This window comes from Perca fluviatilis, chromosome 1 (genome assembly GCF_010015445.1).
Source record: "Perca fluviatilis chromosome 1, GENO_Pfluv_1.0, whole genome shotgun sequence".
Classification (NCBI taxonomy): domain Eukaryota; kingdom Metazoa; phylum Chordata; class Actinopteri; order Perciformes; family Percidae; genus Perca; species Perca fluviatilis.
The window spans coordinates 11,353,749-11,373,280 of NC_053112.1; the positions used below are offsets into that span (position 1 = coordinate 11,353,749).

Genomic DNA, 19,532 nt, shown 5'->3' on the forward strand with positions numbered 1-19,532 from the left:
GCCTGTAAGACCAGCACGCCCATGTACATTTGCTATTCAAACGACGTGGGCGCTGGACGGGAAATTGTCAACTGCGTCGGTCTTAAACTAGCAACTAGCGTTGGGCTTTGCGCTGCGCCGCACCGTGTGCAAGATAGGGCCCCAAATGTCCTGTGCACCATTCTTCAAAAAAGAGAAACCCTTCTTCTTGGTGTTTTGATCAACTTTCCAAACTAGATATTAATATCACAATTTTTGATGAAGTGACAACATTGACATTTGTATACCATTTGGGTTATTGGGTTGTTTTGTAAGCAGATAGTTGGACCATGACCGATGGGAGTTTTAGGACTTGAAGTCTTAAACCCATTTCTCTGGCCGGCCTTTTCAGCTGCCTCCTCGGATAACCCCAACAGAGGATGGCTGACATTCATTCATCCATCTTCCCTCTGTACATCTGCAGTCCCCCTCCCTTCCAATCTGTAAAGAAGGCAGAAAGCGTACATCATTGTGCAGAATGGGAACATAAAGTCTAAAGTCAAACTTAGTTCTTAGTTTTATGATGAATGTGCAGGACAAACTTTGGTGCAGTGTCCCAGTATTTATGTCCAAACTCAAGACATATTTATTCAGCACTCCCTGTAATCTATACTCCCACCTCACCAACTATTAATTTCTCTTTTTTGCTGCAGGTGCTGATTACTTGCTTTGCTGGTGGCCACTCCAGGTGTTACTAAATACTATTATACCAAGGTGCATGTGTGCACACAGGTAAGATTATACACACCCATGTCTATGCATGCAAGCTCTCTTTGGTTTTAGATTCCTTGCTTCTTTGTGTTTTTGTCACCTTTCTTTAAAAAAAAAAAAAAAGCAGTGACAGTATGCTGCTCAAGCTGGAACGTTCCAATGGAAGCACATAGTTTAAAAATTAATATTCAAAGCTCTGAACTCTCCTTCTGCCTTTGGTCTGTAATTATATCACTAATGGTGGGAGCTCCTACTGAATTCAGTTTAGTCAAAGAGGACACAAGTATTAAAGAAGCATGAGGTCAACGTTACCAGCCAGTATTGCAACAACAGCAACTTCTGTCTTCAGTTGACATTTGAGGTATAGTGGCCTGTAATTGACTTAAACAGCACAGTCACATTTCTACATAGGAGACAAGTAAGCTAGCTAATTGGCCTGAGCTGAGTCCATAATATGCAGGGGCTGATCCATATATAGAAGTCACACCAAGCCTGAGTCGTGATCGCGGTCAGAGCTGGGGAAGCTCCAACATGCCAAATGTCAGATGCCACACAGCATCCAATTTGGAAGCTACGGTGGAAGAAAACCAAATTCAATAACAGTAATCAACTCCTAAAAGCAGAGAGTTCTTCCAAAACAGAGTATACAGCATGGTGTTTGTAAGTCAAATATTTAAACTAGCTGGCAAGGCAATCACTGATTGCTGGAATTAATCAACAAGCCTATGAAACTTCCAGATAGATGGATAGATGGATGGATAGATAGATGAACCCCAAATTTCTGATATAGAAACTTTTTTGAAAATTTGAAAATTACTATGTTACAAGCAGCAAGTAGCAAGTTACCAAGGATATGGTAAGGCATGTGCTTTGTGCTGTGGGGGAGAAACAATGTTGCCAATATCCAGGTGTTAAAGTGGGATTTAGGCATTGAGGTGTCTAATTATCCAAAGCTAATTTGGTGATACTACAGAGCATAAGCATTTAGTTTATTTGATGAAGGCTACAACAGCCTGCCATGTACCAAACCAAATAAGGCAATTACACTTAGTTGTGCGATATTCTCACAATCTTAAATAAAACAAAACGTTTAATGTATATTATGGATCAATAATTTATGATAAATAATTATATTATACTGTATATATTAAAACAACCAAGGCCTATGGTTTCTATTGGTGCAATGTTGAGTGCCAATAAGATAAAAATTGTGATACAAAGACTATCACTAAATGTTTGCAAAGCATCTTGATTTTCCCATTGCAGTGTCATTCACATTTATTTAATAATAAAAACTGTTGAGTATAATTTTTTGTAACAATCTTTTGATTTTTATGATCTGCAAAGCACATATTTTTGTTTATACTTTAAAAAATACTAAACCTATACAAGTCCACTTAATGATCTTTACATAGCCAGCATCAATAGCACAAGTTTGTTCCAACTCCTGATTGCTGAGCATGTAGACTGGTGGACGAAATGGCACTTGGCAGCATAATGAAAAATGAACTGGATTTACACCATTTAGTCAAACATGGTGTGTACACAGGTGCCATAGTTAAAGCAGCACATCAGCAGCGCAGCAGCTGTTTTTGTCTCCACAGGATGCATTCAGGAACAGTACTGGGTGGCGGTAACGTGCATTTTGGCAGTGCCCAATACACAATCACAGAAGATAGTTGTGTGAAACGGGACTTGAACATAAAATATGTTTCAGGTCACTACGTGCATAAAGCGCAAGTCAAAAGCAAACAATTACACATCCGGTGTAGACAGCTGTATTGGTTAAAATAAAAGTATATTTATCAAGATTCACATGACTAGAAAACGTGCCTGAAACACCGCCTGTTTTGACAAGCTGAAAGGCTAAAGTGGATTAATGCAAAGAGTGAGGATTTTGGTTTGGTGTGGTCTGATTCCCCACTATGTTGTTCGTCCATCCATTTTCTCCTCCAGCCAATTTAGAGCTTGTCCTACCGCCTCAGTCTTCCCTGTTGAAATCTTTCTATCCACCCTCCTCCATCGCTGCCATGCTCTCTACGCTCCATCCATTTTTCAATTTTTTTTTAGTCTGCTATGAATTTTTGGTCCCCCTAGACCAGTGGTTCTCAACTTTTTTGGGCCAGCGCCCCCCTATCCATTATCCAGGTCTCTTACTCTTACCGGAGCTGGGCCAAACGAAGCTGACAGAAACACAAAAGAGAAGAAGAGCTACGCTACACCGTCTCGTCCAGTCGCAGTGGCATAAACTGGCAGGTTTAAATGTACCAGACCACTGTTTTTTGCAAGTAGTTTAAATTGTAAACTTGTATTGTTGTGAATCTTTGAGGTAAACTCGCCTTAAAACTAACGCCTCCCACCAGCACCTCAGCGTACCCCTTTCCAAAATATTGCTTCCAGGGTTAGGGTTAGGGTTATTCTCTGTCTCTCTGCCCTCGCCCTCCATCATTTTCGAAGTGTAAATGTTTCCAACAGGTCTCCTTGGCAAATTAAGTTGTGGCGGCTGCTTTAATTGCAGCTGCTGAGAGTACAAAAAAAAGACAATAAAAACATGGAGAGAAAAGATGGAACATAAATAGAAAGTGCGAGGCTAGTTTGAGCTGGATGAGGGAAAAGCAGGAGGCGTGGTGGACATGTATCTGTGTGTTATGAAAAGCAGTGGAACAACAAAGTCATACAAAGAGACCTTTTTTCTTCTTTTTTTACATCTAAGGAATGATGTAGCGGTTAATGGAAATTGCTGGCTTCTGAGGCTTCTAATTTTAAAATGATGTTTCATGATAGTTAGTTTAGGTCGGGGTGGATGGGTGGGTCATAAAACACCGGGCTTTCAGGCGGGGGAGCAGAATTTGTGTCCCAGGGAAAGTACAAGACTTTCACCCAGGAAGTACGTGTTTGTGTTGCAGGAGTACTACTTAAGAGGACTGGACTATTTTTTCTAATCTAAACTAGTCGTTTAGGTGCTAAACTCAACTGCAACGGCCTCTGAAACGACCAGCATCTCACAGTAACCCATACGGCTCATAATAACCTTTTCTAAGGTAAATTTAACTGTAAAGACCGCTAAACGACAACGTATCGACATATGACCGGACGGCAGACGGCATTTTGTAGGCTACCGTACAAACTCCCGGTCATGAGAATGCGTTGCCGTTTTAAACGTGACAGTGGCAGTTTTAATCATGTGACCATTATTACTTAACATATTGGCCACTGTTTAAACGGTTACCGTTAACGTTGCGAAAGGGAACTAGTTTAGGCAACAAAAATACTTAGTTAGCCCTAGGAAATCATCAGGGATTGGCTTAAAATGAATCTCATTAAACTACTGAAATGAAAACTTAAAACTTTATTAAACGGCAGAAAAGGGTCACTACTTCACAGACTTAGGGCAGTAAAAGTCGGTTCATTTCAAAAAGTGACCATTGACTTTTGGTTTCACACGGGACACGAACCCCGGTCTCCTGAGTGAAGGTCACCCGCGGCGCTACCATTGGGCCCGGTTTGGCCTGGGCCCACCCATTTTAGGTCCGGGCCCGCCCATTTTAGGTCCGGGCCAGCCCATTTTAGGTCCGGGCCCGCCCATTTTTACCCAGGCCTATAGTGAGTAGTGAGGGATTTTCATTCTAGCAGTTCATCCAATAAGCAGCCAGAGGAAAGCTTTGAGTGAAAGCTTCTCAGCCAGTCAGCGGCTTCTACCCCACGTGTGGACTATTAAGCCTGCCCACAGGCTGCATCCTCACCAGCAAGTGATCCAATGAAATGAATGAAGTTTGCGCTCAAGCTTTTCAAGCAAGCTCAATGAGATAAACAACAAACTGTAGCTATTAGCTAGCTAATATGAAACGCAAAGCAAAGCACCTTGTTTATATTTAAATTAAGCAAGAAATGCTCCGAGGAGCAGGAGGAGGAAACTCCTGCCATTTTGACGAGTTACCATCCTGCTTGGCCGCCCTCTCCCCATCAAGTCCTCCCGTAGCCACCCCCTCACACAAGCAAGGCAAGTAGGCTAACAGTTAGGCTAACGTTAATGTTAGTGTCTGGCTGTCTGTATGCAGGGGGAACCCGTTTTTTTTTTATTGTAACTGGCCCATCCAGTTTTCTGGAGGCCCACCTACAATCAAAATCCTGGCGCTGCTAGTGGTGAAGGTTCTGACAGTCCTACGGCAAGGACTAATAGAGGTCTTCAGCTAACCAACCCCTTGTCATTAAAAAATATTTGTTAGGTTATTGAGGTTTCTTGCAAGCAGGTCAACAATATCTTTTTAATAATGAATCTTAATGATAAGAGGATTTGAGGTAAAGCTGACAGAAATATGTCTAAATGAGATGGCCACCAACCCCTTGAGCGCATATGAAGGAAGTGCCAAGTTGGCGCCCAAATCAATTCCTGCCGTGGTCAGTGGTGGATCAGTGCAGCCCATTTCCCACAGAGAGCGAGGGATGGCTGGACTTTGAGAAGGAAGAGAAGACAGGGAAAGATGACTGGCCGAGTATCAGATGTTTGGGTTGGGGAATCAAAGCAAATGAGAGGAGGAAATGAGATGCGACGGGGACTGGATGCTATCAAACGTACGGGGAAATGGAGAAAGGGATTGAGAGAGATGGTAGAGACGGATGAGAGGGAAGAGATGGACAGTTAAAAAGCTGACAGACCCTGGCACATAATGAAACCAGCCCGCATGGAAAGACAGGGCTGAGGGTTGAGAGAGAGGTGGTGGGTGGAGGTTCAACTTTTTAAATGAGGAAGTATGACATCATTATTTAAAAGAAAACAGTAACAATGTTAATGAGCCTAATCAATTACCATTTAATTTGAACCTACAGTAGTACTATATCTGGTTTTATCTCTATCTCGAGGGTATATTGTTTGAGAATAAATATATTGTTTAATGCAGGGCATCACAGCAGTCGCTGCACAACTATAAAAGAAAGAAAGTTTGTTGCCAAAATTAATTTTGACAAAAATTAACAAAGAAATTAGCTTAAAATTTATAGGCGAATGAACATTAGTTGTCAAATTTAGCAGAAGACATTCTAATCTATGCTTGTATTAATCATAACCCTGTTCAATATAACCCAAAGCAAAGTTAGACAAAAATGACTTTTACCACAAAATGGTTTAAGCCAGTTTTAACATTAAAGCATTAAGTACTTTGCTTCCAATTACTGAATATGCTCTGCAAGACTATAAAAGCTACTAAAATAGAATTCTCATCAGCTAAACCGTAGCTTTAATTTTCTAACTGTCAATTAGAGAGACTGTCCAGGAAGCAGAAGTCATATGTCAACAGACAAAAACCCACCCCTGTAGACCTGCCTTTGAGCAGATGCCTTAAAAAGAAAAACCAAAGAGATATGTGGAAAAACAACCAAGCTCCTAGTCAATGTAATATACTGACTGAAACCCTATAAACTTGCAGTTTAGTAAGCACACTGGGATAAGATGGGTTCAGCAGCTGCCACAACCCGGTGATAAAAATACTGAGTAGTATCATGGCAGCTGGGGATGGAGGGAGGGAAAAAAAGACAAAGGACTGATCTGTCTGTCCTGTTCTCCCTCTCACCGTTGACAGAAAAGTATACAGTCTATGTATCGTCTGAACCAAACAGAGGAGAGAAGGAAGGGCAGATGGAGATTAGAGAGGCGAAGATGAAGGCGATGCAACGAAAAGCGGGTGCGAGAGGAGAGACAGTTGAGAAAAGTCAAGAAAGAGCAGAGCCGTGAAAGATTTCTGGCCGCAACGATGCGCGGGAGGAGGAGGAGGAGGAGGAGGAGGAGGAGGCGGAGAGAGAGAAAGAGGTAGAGCGAGGCTGAGGGTGAATAAAAGACAGAGATAGAGAACAAAAGTGAGGGACACAGAGAGCGAGGCAGAGGGGATAAAGGGATAAGAAGAAGGCGGAGGAGCAAGAAGCGACAGGGAATTGAGGGGAGTGTGTTAAGTCAAAAGCTGCTGAAAAGTGTTGCAAAGTTACGTAACACAAGCCTGCTCCTCTGCTAACAGAGTGATTGTAGAAAATGCAATCAAATTGACCATATTAACAGTGTGTTTACACCTACCGCTGGGAGCAAGATAGATTATTTTTAAGGCTCATGTTGCACAGAAATACTAACAACGGATTTTTGTATGTGCCACCTTAGCAAGAACACCCCTGCTGCTGGGAAATTAAGAAACCGCCTCCTGTAAAGCAGAGAGAATGTCAAGGGAAGGTGATTTTATCAGATTGAATTTTTTTTGTATGACCAAATAATCCCAATAAAACCACAAAATGTCAGAGTTAGGGGGGAAACACCAGCTCAGATCCGATTCATATACACATTCAAATAGTCAGTGGCATCCATCAGAGGCATGTTTTTATTAAAGCTTACCATAGGCTATTTAGTCACTCATATATTGTAAGTCAGGCATGGTGACCTGTCCCTGATATACTCTACTGTATATTTTAACTAAAGACACATATGTTTATAAGTGCAGTTGTGGGGGAGAGCATCGGCACCACAGCTCTCTGATCGTTGCCCATTTCAATCAGGAGAGACTTTGTTGCAGATATGCAAACAATTTATTTATTTATTGTACATATGCACAGGGGCGTCGGACTGGGGGGAAAAATGGGACTGAGTACCCAGGGCCCTCGTGAGGAGGGCCCAAAAAGATGCTAGAATGAATAGCTGTGGATGCGGGGAGGGGCCCATAGAAAATGCCTTTTTACAGGGCCAAGAATTTTGTGCAACGCCCCTGCATATGCATAATATGAAATTTACAGAGTCTTTGGGGATTAGACTCTATCGTTAAAAATATTTTAAAGGGGTAGAGAAGCCAGATATACCCCCCCCCCTCCCCTCCCCCGATGGAGCCTAGACACTGGTGATGGTGGAGAAGGAACCCGGAGGCCGAACTAAGGAGCCGTCTGCCGGAAAGGGACTCGGGTTGCTGTGGTTGACGATGACCAGAGGTGTAAGGGGGGGAGGAGGAGGAGGAGGAGGAGGATTGCACGTTTGCCTGAAAAGACAGCTGATAGCAAGGAGAGAAGACAGTTAAAGCAGGATGTCATGCTATGATTGGATCATGAATCTGGTTGGTTTCCTGAAAGGTGAACGCCTCTTAACAGCAGAATAGTTTTAAGAAGAGATAGTGGTGATTGAAGTCATTTAGAAGTCTTCCTGAAAGAATTTGCGCAGAGCTTCATTACGATCTCCTGTGTTTTGAATTTGGCTTGCGATTGAGATTTTAGAAATGTTTGCAGTGGCTTTTGCACGCTCTTAGCTTATGCTTTTGCCTGTCAGTAATAGTGTGATTATGGTCTGCCACCCTCCTCGTTACTATTTTCTTTTCCTTTTCTAATATAGAACTCCTGCATCTGGGTCCATATTTTCAGTCCATTGAGCATAGTTTATATTTACCCAGTGGTCCACCCTCACAGGGATTTTCACTTTTGCCTAATCACACGTCTGTGTCATTGTGTGGGCGTGTACATGCTGTGCCTGATTGACACCCGCCTCACTCGCCTCTTGCACCTGGTTTTGCTCGGTTATACCAGAAAGCATCCCAATGGAATTTACCGTTTTACGTTTTTGGCATGTCATTGCAGGAAAAGCACAGGCGTGATTAATAACATTTTGACTGCATCCCATTTTGTTATGTGTGGGTAGAGACCTTTTTCATGGAGGGAATTTAAACACATCAGCCCTTGGAAAAGCACAGGTGTGGATAATAAATCAATGATGTTTTTTTGTCAGGGTCCTCATATTTTGCATGCTGGCTTACTGTCACAATGTTGTGGCATACTGGGACACTTGAGTTGAATGGTGCCACCGTTAATGCAATTGGCACCACCTGTGCTTTTCCCACTATGACAAGTCAAAAGGCGTATAGGGCAAACTTGTTTACTCCTATGGCTTTCTGATCCATCGTTCTTCGTAGTTTTATTAGTTTGACCTGACCTTATCATGCTATAAGTCCACGTCTGCTGTAAAAAGTGCATTTATTTGTTATTGGTTACAGTTCAATTAAGTACAATTGCATGTAAAATCATTCACCACATTTACTCCACTAAGCATGGCATTTTATGTTTCTAAAATAAATTGATTTCAGTCCAATTTCTACCTAAGATCAAATTAAGCAATTGAACTGAAAACCATTGTGTGAGGGCGAACGGTCTTTAACTGTTACTACAATCATTAGAAACATAAACACCAGTCATCTGCACAAATGTGACCAATGTAGCCTCGAAGGTAAAACGTTTATATAATAAAACCACTTGTAAAACAGAAAGTAGCTTGAGAACTAGTTTTGAATTAAATCATGAGCCCAATAAGCAAAATCACATAATACAATTCCTGATGATTAGCACCCCATTCCCCTAGATAAGTGCCATAAATGATGGTAATCGTGCATCAATCCAGAAAAAAAAACAAAAGCCTCTCAGCTGGTTGAAAGCATGTCTCTGCCTTTAAAATCTCAACCAGTCTCACTTTAGTTGAAGTGGTGCTCGTGACGACGAGGCATCGTACCTTTCTAAATAAATTGTTACCAATTGTGAGTGCATGGTAACCACCCTTATTTAGATCCTGAGTTGCAATAAAAACAAATGGACCAAACGGAGTGAGTTGAATTCTTTATGCGACAGCTGTCTACTTAAGGACATTAGAATAAACTGAACGTAATGTTTTGATTTTTGGCTGATTATGTTGTAAGAACAGATTATGCCTCTCAAATGGTCTGCCTGTAATTCATCATAATGGACTTAAAGTATGCTGGCTTGTTTGTTGTGTGTGGGTGATGATAGCAAAGCAGAGAAGACATTTGTGTATGCCACCATGCCTGAGCAGACATTTACTATTACTATTTACTATTATGATTGGTGGAAAGTGGCCTGTGTGTGTGTGTGTGTGTCTGTGTGTGCGTGTGTGTGTGTGGGCTGTTGTTTGTGATGTGCCAACATGTGACTGCAGCTGTAAGTGAAACATTGCAAGTAAGCCGCTGCTGTGAAATCTGTCTCTGTGGGGGGGTTCTTCAGTTTCTTTCTCTTCTTCCCTGCTCTAAATCTCTCTGCGTGCGTACATATTGCACCCTCCCACATTCAATACGGTTCCTGATATCTATGTATGTATTCCAATTCATGACAGTGGTGCCTAATATTCATCTGATACTGCTACTTGTCATGCTGTTGCCACGGTGAGCTTTAGTTATTCCTGTTATCTCTTCTATACGAGTTGCTCATCTGCAGAGGACTTGAGGCAGGAAATGCCCGCCCCCTGTTCTCTATAAGAGCCTCTCTGTAATTCATTTACAACTTGAGCCGTTGGACTATTTATATAAACGAGGACTGCTTTTCCATCAGTACGTCACAAAGAAAAGCGTCACATGTCAGATATTGTCTGTACAATATACAAAAAAAGCTATGCAAACTATGCATCCTAGATAAAAGAAAGCTTCCTTCTTGTGCTGTTTTACAGTACAGATGTTATAATATACTCAGCATGTGCCATAGGAGGAGACCCCACAGGGACAGGGTGGCAGATATCTCAGATTTGCAGCATTAGAAAGCAAGAAAATGCTTTGAATATGAAGAAGCTGTCAGGGTGAGTTGCCTCATACCAGCAATATAAATGTATGTAATGTTTAGGTATTAGAATATGCTGCACTGAAAGAAACCATGAACATCATTTGGCCACCCTTTTCGAACGTTATCACTTCTTTGAATGGGCGTTATCAATGGTTATCAGCCTCATAGATAAGAGTCACTGTATATTATTGCATATTCTGCACTGAACCATTCAGCCTCTTATGTTAAACATTTATATAGTATACATATTTGTGTATTTATTGTTTATTAATGTTTAATATGTATGTTTATGTATGCACCAACCATGTGTTACTTGGCAGTAAATCCTTTTTCTGATTCTGATTCGTGGCCGCTACACCTACTAATAGGTTCAGAAGGCCATTATCATCTGTTCACATGGTACCGTGAGCTGGACGCCTTGGCGTCACATTTTAACGCTCTGGGAGTCCTGTTTTGAGTTCAAACAAAACAAACGTTACTTAGTTAGGTTTAGGCAACGAAACTAATATAGTTAGTTTAAGCAAAAGATTGCGGATTGGGTTAAAATGTTTATGGTGTATAAGAATGATAGGTAAGGAACATGTATGTACAAAAGTTATCTTACATTTTTTTAACGAGCAACGTAGCTCACTTGGTAGAGCGCCAGCCCATATACAGAGGATCAGTCCTTGACGCTGCGGCTGCCGGTTCAGTTCCAACCTGCAGCCCTTCGCTGCCTTTCATTTCCCCCTCTCTCCTTTCATGTCTAAAGCTGTCCTAAAAGGCCTAAAAGTACCACAAAAAAAACAGTTGACGTTAGGAGGTGTTAGGAGGAGGGTTCAGTTTTAGAGGTTGATTGCCATTGTCATTAGCCTGGTCCTACCAGACTCTCGTACATTTCATTTGTACAGAGAGTCTGGCCACTCTCCATTGACAAGTGCGAACTTCCTTGAAGGCGGGTACTCTGTTGAAGTTTAAAACCTATTGGAGCCAATCAGTGGTGAAGACAGGGGAGGAAAGGAAGGAATGTACAGGTAGGTGAGGTAGGCTAGGAAAGCAAGTGCCAAAATAGGGATCTTTACTACAATCGGATTTCACACGGGACACAAACATATCAAACATATAATTCTTCGCTCTTCATAAAAACATAATTTAATCTCTTTCTTCATGTATAATGTTTGTTGTATCCCTCCGTGCGATTGGAGGAGTTTTGATATGATTCAGTTGATTTTTGTCTTGAGGAAAGATGTTTGTAGTAAGCCCAAAGGAGTTTTTTTTTTATCTTTTTGTTTTATCAGTTTTATTTAAAAGTATAAATAAGTCTAAACTCAAGGGATTTGGAGCATTAAGGGTGACAAGAAGCAGAGCATTGTGGGAGAGATACGACTGTAAAATAGTCAGCGAAATGAGAAATAAAGCTTAATAAAGAGAGAGAGAGAGAGAAACTTGGCATGTGCTGAAGTCTATGCATCAATAGCCAGAAGGGAATGCAGTGTTATTGAATAGCCTATTACAGTATCAATCAACCATACTGCTAATTTACTAATGACACCTTTAGCATTGCATAGCACTATGGGGGAGGGTAGGGATGCTTCACTCTCACTGGAGAACCCCCTGTGAGGTAAAGCTTTAATAATAATAATACATTTTATTTTAATAGCGCTATAAATGGAACTTAAAGACACTTTACAGTAAAACCAGCACATTTAGCACACTAAAAACAGACGAAGCAATAAAACCAACACACAAAACAATCATATTAAAAGCAATTAAAACGATAAAACCAGTAACTAACAATAGATAATATGTAAGACTATTGTAGGTGGAAGGCCAATCTGAAGAGGTGTGATTTGATGAGTGATTTGAATTTGTCCAGGTCAGTCCAGTCACGCATGTGTATGGGTAGGGATTTCCAGAGGGAGGGGGCTGCAGATGTAGGTGCAGGACAAGGGAGCTTCAGCATCATCTGCATATACATTTTTCTTTCACACTGTTTAGTGATCTGTGACTGCGTTTCAAGACCTCATCACTGACTTTGGACTGACAAGATTAGTCATGAGAAAAATAATTCCTTCAAATATTTTTTCAACTTCAACTAGATACGTACTGAATATACTCAAAACATACTTTAAATCTATGACTGATAAGGGTTTAAAAGTGCCTTGTGCACAAGGACAATTATGGCATACCCAAGCATACTTTCTGTTTTAGGTCTTATAGCCACAGTGTGCTATGCATAACTAGAATATAAGAGTCAGAGTTTATGGTGATTAATCATTTTCTCTCAGCCAGTCACTTGTGATAAGCCGTTAAAGACCCTGTTTTCACCAAATCACCAACACCTCACCATTTGCATAGAACTCTCATCTCTATGGACCTATTATCGTCCAACCATGGTATTTGCACACAGGGTACACTCATGCCAAATGGATGGGCAAAGTGCATTTTAATGTCAGTAAAATACAAATATGTAGATAGAGGCCACAATTCAAAGGCTTCTGCAAGAATAGTTAGCTTTAATCAATCAGTCCAATGCAGTATTTATTTTTAAATGACATAGTCCCCAAGCTGTAACTGTGACTCAAGTTCAGACTTGTACTGAAGCTAGAAATTTCACAACCTAACATGTTTAATATAACATATTGCACTCCTATTGAGGAAATCTGCACTATGCTCCATTTTGGGAGGATCTTAGGTTCTCTAAGAATGCAGTCGGTTTACTCCTAGTCTCGCATTGCCAGACCTTCCTCCACAGCGCTGCAGAGGAGGGTCTGGCTAGTCCACACAGCATTGCTCTGATTTATTGGCATTTCTTTAAGTCAATCGGCACTAAGCGGCAAAAAAGCCTCGGGAAGGAACTTGTTTTGGTGGAACGAGTACGTTCAAAAGTGTGTCGTGCAACAGAAAACTCAGATTGGACAGTAATTGGATAGTCTAGTTAGCTGTCTGGATTTACCCTGCAGAGATCTGAGGAGCAGTTAACCATAGTCCTCATAAATCGATCAGAGTATAAAATTCCAACCCAAAGAAAGCGGAAGGTAACGGACATCCGGGCAGAAAGAGCTTGGAATTTCCAGCAGCACAGGAGCAATCTCGGAAGTGGAACGTCGTGGATATAGACTAGTTTGCTCCCATCTATAGGATTTACACCTTAATGTAGACCTCATACAGGACCATGATGAGGTAGAGTATTTGTCAATTTGGGCCTTGAACACAGGTTGGGTTTGGGTAAGTAACACACTGCATGCTGTCCCAAAAAGACACATACAGTATATGTCTAAAAATTATACATTTCGGGCATTTTTATTTTGGATGCGCTACAAATTGACATAGTGACAATGGTCAGATGTTTCATTGGATGGGTTTACCATTTTGGAGTGGGATAATTGAAGGCGCCTCCACGAACACTACGCCCTGGAGCACATTTAATCATCCTTGATCCGGGACCAGCACAAATATCTCTCAAAAGAATTCCAGAATACAAAATACCAGCACAGAGCATAACCAAATAGATAGATGGGAAAAGCACATTTCATTTCACACATGTTAACACTTCCTAAGCCCTAACACATTCAAGTTGAACACCGGTTGTGTTGGAAAGAAGAAACTCAGATGTCAATACAAATTGTGGTGGATCATGAGAGACTAGGTGTTCTGCAACAGATTGATGCTGATAGTCAAGGGGGATTTCATAGACACTATGCCCAAGAGCCTGTTTACATACATCCATCTTTAATTCGTTGTCAGCTGAGGCCTGTTCCACCTGGTAATAAAATCTGTCCTGAGTGATCTGATCACAAGTGGACAGCTCTAAGTACAGCTCTAAAACCAGGTGGAAACTTGCATGCAGATGTCAACAGGTAACGAACAAACAGTGATCGGTCAAGAATAAACAATTGATTAAAAAAAGCCTCATGTTTCTGAGCATGATCTTCCACAAAAACGGCTTCTCTCCTAGGGGCTTTACTTCTTATTTCTGACAATATTCCATTACCACAATTTCCTGTCAAACCGAATTCTTACGGATATTGAATAGAGTTGTAATGACACGCTCCGAGCGATAGCTTAGCATTCAATTACAAACAGTAGAGGAACCAAACCCTCAGTGGCTTTGTACCTACAGGGAGGGCTGTGTTCAATACCACCCGTAATCCCGTAAATGGTTAAAAGTGCCTAATCCCTGTCGTTGTAAGGCCTTTATGTGGCCGTTTTAAACTTGCTGTTCATTGAGAGAAAAAAACTCTGCTGCGACACGCCTAACCGGATTAGACAGCTCTGCGTGTGCACAACGGCATAATACTGCTGCAAGGTAATAGAGATGTTACATACACAGCTCCCATAGGCACCACTACATGTGTTCTGTAGGCATGAGATTGTGTGTGTGTGTGTGTGTGTGTGTGTGTGTGTGTGTGTGTGTGTGTGTGTGTGTGTGTGTGTGTGTGTGTGTGTGTGTGTGTGTGTGTGTGTGTGCGTGCGTGCGTGCGTATGTATGTATGTAGGAGCAATAAAGCGATAGAAATGCTAAATGCACAGCTCCCTTTCGCTGTTTATACTGTGTGCGTGTTTCCACTGGCGACAAATGATGCATTTTAAATGTGTTATTATTCATCTGCCAGGATTCATGAAGTCACAGTGTGTGTGCTGATGACTGTGTGTGTATTCTCAGGATGGTTTCTGCTGCTAGATATGTGGATTTCTAACCGTATGCCAGACTATACCTGTGTGTGTGTGTGTGTGTGGGTGGGTAGAGCCGAGCTGCTAAATGGATTCCCTCCATCTTAATAGTGCTGGAACCACGAGGTTAATAAAGGAACGATGTAGACAATGCCAGAGCACTTTATACATGCAGCAACAAAACATACATAATTATGCAAATATGCACGTCTTTTGGTATCTCTTTGAGAACCAATTCAAGTTTTAGACTATAAGAGTGAGGATATTGTGGAGCAAACAAAACCAGAAAATGAAAGGACTGATTATTATTGTTTACGTAAAACAACGTGTTTAGGTTTCCTAATAATCCACTTCTTGTTGCCATGTCAAGAATGACCGTTCACATAGTAATGTAAGTGAAACATTGTGCAACAAACGTCATAACGAGGAGGTGAAGGATGGATGGGCCACAAAGTGTGTGACTTTGACACAGGATGCCGTGGTTCACATCTCATCTCACTGCCAATGTCGTTTTCCATTAACTATGACCACCATCATTACCTAACTTTAAAGCTCCATATTTTTAACAAAAATTCTTTGTTAAAACCAGGGGGCGGGGGGGTGTAGTTTAAAAGACATTGGTGTTTACCAGGCAGGGCGGGGTATAATGAACGACGCAATCAATAATTGCATTGATTGGAATGTTTTGGAAATTTGTATTGGAAATGTAGGATTCATATAGAGTTTATAGAGCTTGATCTTAACTCGGGACAAGAAGTCACGTGATCCTCACCTTTTTTGCTTGAAAGATGAAAAAAAGATTTATTTTTATTTTTTTATCTGCCTCTTTTCAGACTCTCAACTTTTATGATAATGAAATACTAAATGTTTTGAGAACCCATTTAACCACACTTGTATGCATCATTATCAAAACCAGTGACAAACAACCTATTTTGTAGTTGAGTTTTGAGAACTTGCTTTTTGTGTGGGGAATTGAGGATATATTATCTGGTCCTTACTACTTTAAAGGGCTGTTTAGTTAAGATTAGAAAAAGGTAACGGGTGTACATTATATCACGGTGTGTTTGTATACATAGGTTAGCATTATGAATAGAAATGTGGTCATGCGTGTGTTGGAGAACTACTTGGTGATGTAAAAGAGCTCCACAAAAGTGCAGTCTTGCATCACTGAGTGCATGCTTGTGTGTGTATGTGTGTTACTGTACATGCATCAGTGAGTGTTAGAATAGGAGTTGAGGCCTCCTTTCATGTGTTAACATGCATCTGAAGCCTGTTGGAAAGATAAGTCCCAAGAGCCTCTTGCTTTCTTCTTCTTCTTCTTCTTCTTCTTCATCTCTCTCTCTCTCTCTCTCTCTCTCTCTCTCTCTCTCTCGACTGCAGAGGAAATCTTTTCTTATCCTGTAACAATGCCTTAAATTAAATTTTCAGTCCGCTACTCCACGAGAGAGGGAGAGGGAGAGAGAGCCAGTGTAAAAATGAGACTTATTCCCACTATAAACCAATCTGGTGTAATGGGCTCCCATATGGAGCCGGGTGACTTGCCCACTTTTAATGACTCTGCTACATCAAACATTGAAGCTGCCAAAAAACAGCATAGACTTTTCATCCTCTATCTTTCTCTCTCACACTCTCCTCTGCTCTTGCCATTCCTCACTTCACCCCTCATCTTCTCCCTCAGTCTCTTGTGCATCACCATTTTGGATGAAAAAGAGCATCAGAGTGAGGGAAAGGGAGATAAAGAAGGAGAAGGAGGGAGAGGCAACAGGAAAGAAAGAGGTAGAGAGAGTTACAGGGCTTAGTCTCTTTCGCCCCTTGCTGTTTTAATATTGAATCCACGCATGGAATTCCTTCTGTCATTCAGTCGCTAAATAAGACTCCTCATTATTTCATTATTTTGCCACTTTGTTTTAGTCCCTGTCCCTTTTTCTACCTTCTCCCCCTTTTTCTTTGTCACTTGTTCTTTCCTTCCATTGCCTGACACTTTTTCCACTTGCTTTTACTCACATCCCCTTTCTCCTTCATTCATTTCGTACCTTTCCAACTATCTGTTATCTATCTCTGCACATTTCAATTTGCACACGAAAAACCCCAAATAAGAACAAAAAAAAGTGTGTATGCTTGGCTGAAAAGTTATAGTTCAAATATTGCCATATTGAAAAAGAGAAGATGCATTAAAGGTTGACAGAAACAGATAGGAGAAGCAGGGATTTGAACTGTGTTCATGTCATGCTGTCCAAAAAACTAAATCAAAAGAGGAGTATAAAGGGGCCAATAAACTCCATCACAACTGTGGGATGGACGAATAGCTTCCCAGACCCCTTTCCTTTGACATTTGCTCCCTCCTTTCCTATTCTGACATTTTCTACTTCCCCACTTTCTACTTCTTCACACTCATCCCCTTTCTCTTTCATTCAGCAATATACACAATAAAAAAACAAAACCAAATTTTGAGGAAAAATATTTTCTAAAAGTGCGTATGCTTATGAGAGGTGGAAAAGTTGGCATGCCAGCTGCCAAATCACTCTTTTGAAAGCAACACTGTCATGATACGATAAAACCTTATTGTCAGTTCACACCAAAATTCCTTTTGGGTTCCCGAGCAGCAAAGAAACAAGTTTCGTGATATCCTCGGATCCAGATCTTAATTGGCAGCAAACTGATTTTGGTTTAGCAATAGGATAGACTGATGTATACATGAATTCTTAAGTCACTTACATCTGCTGCTCACATAGAATTTCATTAGCCTTACTGTACCTTCTCCCCAACATCCACTTATAGGCCCTGAGTCTATGTTCCGCTGGGGGCAAAGTAATTATCACTCCCCACTCGCTGTAGTGCTGAGCTTGTTGTTTTCTAGTGCAGAGTGACGAGGTCAGAGACCGCTACATATTAACACTGCACACATAATAATCAATTCCATGTGATTTGCCTGACTGACATGTAACACAATTGCTGCATTTCTGAAGGCCTGATGTGCTAGGAAGTACAACCGGGATGTGTATCCTGACACATGCATCAACCAGCACATCATACAACACCACCAGTGTGCATTCTGCTTAATGCAACAGCAATGAAGTGGCTACAAGCATCACAGTCACTTCTGTCAGGTTAATTCTGTAATTTCATAACATTGTCTTGGTTATGTTCACATGAAGGGAGTTAATGGAAACATGCAATTTGCTTAAATCTTGTACCGCAATGTATCAAAATACATAATAACTGTCTGTGCTGCACTCTCCCTTGCCGTCCTGCTCTCTGCATGTTCTTTCTCCATTAGTATCACCGGCCAAGCATATTAATCTCTCTCTGACACCATCCGTCGCCACCGTATCTGCCTTTTTCCTTTTCCACATGTTGCTTTTGTCTGCTATAACAAGGCGCTCCATCTCAACGTTGGTAGTGTTTAGTCTCTCGTTCCCAGACCTTCCTCCACAGCGCTGAAGAGGAAGGTCTGGCAAGTTCCCACAGCAATCCGGGATGGGAAAGAAACATGCTCTGGATTATTAGCATTTCTTTAAACCAATCACAATCGTCATGGGTGGTGCCAAGCTCCGCACAGAGCCCCGGTGCTAATGGAAAATAGCCTCGGGAAGGAACATGTTTAAATTCAAAAGTTGTTTTAGTCGTGCAACAGAAAACTCAGATTGGACAGATAGACTGTCTGGATTTACCCTGCAGAGATCTGAGGAGCAGTTAACCATAGTCCTCGTAAATCCACCGGAGTTTAAAATTCCAACACAAAGAAAGGGGACAGTAATGGACATCCGGCCGAAAAGAAGGACATCCGGCAGAATATCGGGCGGCAACATTGCAATCCCGGAAGTGGAACGTCGTGGACATAGACTAGGTAGTGTTTCTCTGTCCTGCAACGCCTGCTTGTTTATAATCTATTTCCTCCTTCCTGTGTGCTATTAGTTGCTTCTGTTTACTTGTATCCACATTAACATTCCTCATCTTTTTTTCTCCTGCTTATATATGAATATACAGACTGACATTTGCCCTGTGGCTGGCTCATTGTATTGAGTCCACATTTGAATAACTGACTAAGACATTCGCCTTGACATTATATCTAAAAACCCTGAGCCTCCCAAATACCTGCCGAATACATTTTTCAAGACAACTCTTCAAAATAAATACAATTGTTTTGGATTGTTCACAATTAACTCAAGTTGCATCAGCTTTTATTTTTCCCCCCAAGGTTGCAAAAAAAGGAAATCCCAATGAAACTACAAAAAGATCAATAACCAAAATGAAACACAATAAAGCCATAACAGGATCAATTTGATAAAAAGGTAATTAAATGCCACAGTAAAACGGCAGATTAAAAGAGAACAAATTACTCAAGTGATTAATTGACAAGAACATAAACTGCATAATCGTCCATGTGTCCCCCAAATATCATTGGCTTAGCGTTGTGCACTGTTGAGTGATGATGAACTACTCGCCTTACTTCTCAACTTATAATTAAAGTTCTATAAGTTATTGCTGACTTATTATACATCCTTAGAAATATTAAGTAAACACAGCTAAAGTAGCCCTGATTAGTTTTTAGCATTTCAGGTGGGTACCCATGAATCACATCA

The 19,532-nt window shown here is 41.1% G+C and overlaps 1 protein-coding gene across 1 annotated transcript in view; it reads left to right on the forward strand.

The window, feature by feature from the left end:
* The window catches only part of LOC120569250 (protein phosphatase 1 regulatory subunit 29-like), a 306,066-nt gene that overhangs the window by 163,967 nt on the left and 122,567 nt on the right, over nucleotides 1-19,532 (forward strand). Inside the window, exon 3 of the mRNA XM_039817061.1 lies at nucleotides 672-750. The gene's annotated coding sequence lies outside the window, so the exon portion shown is untranslated. The remainder of the gene's footprint in view (nucleotides 1-671; nucleotides 751-19,532) is intronic.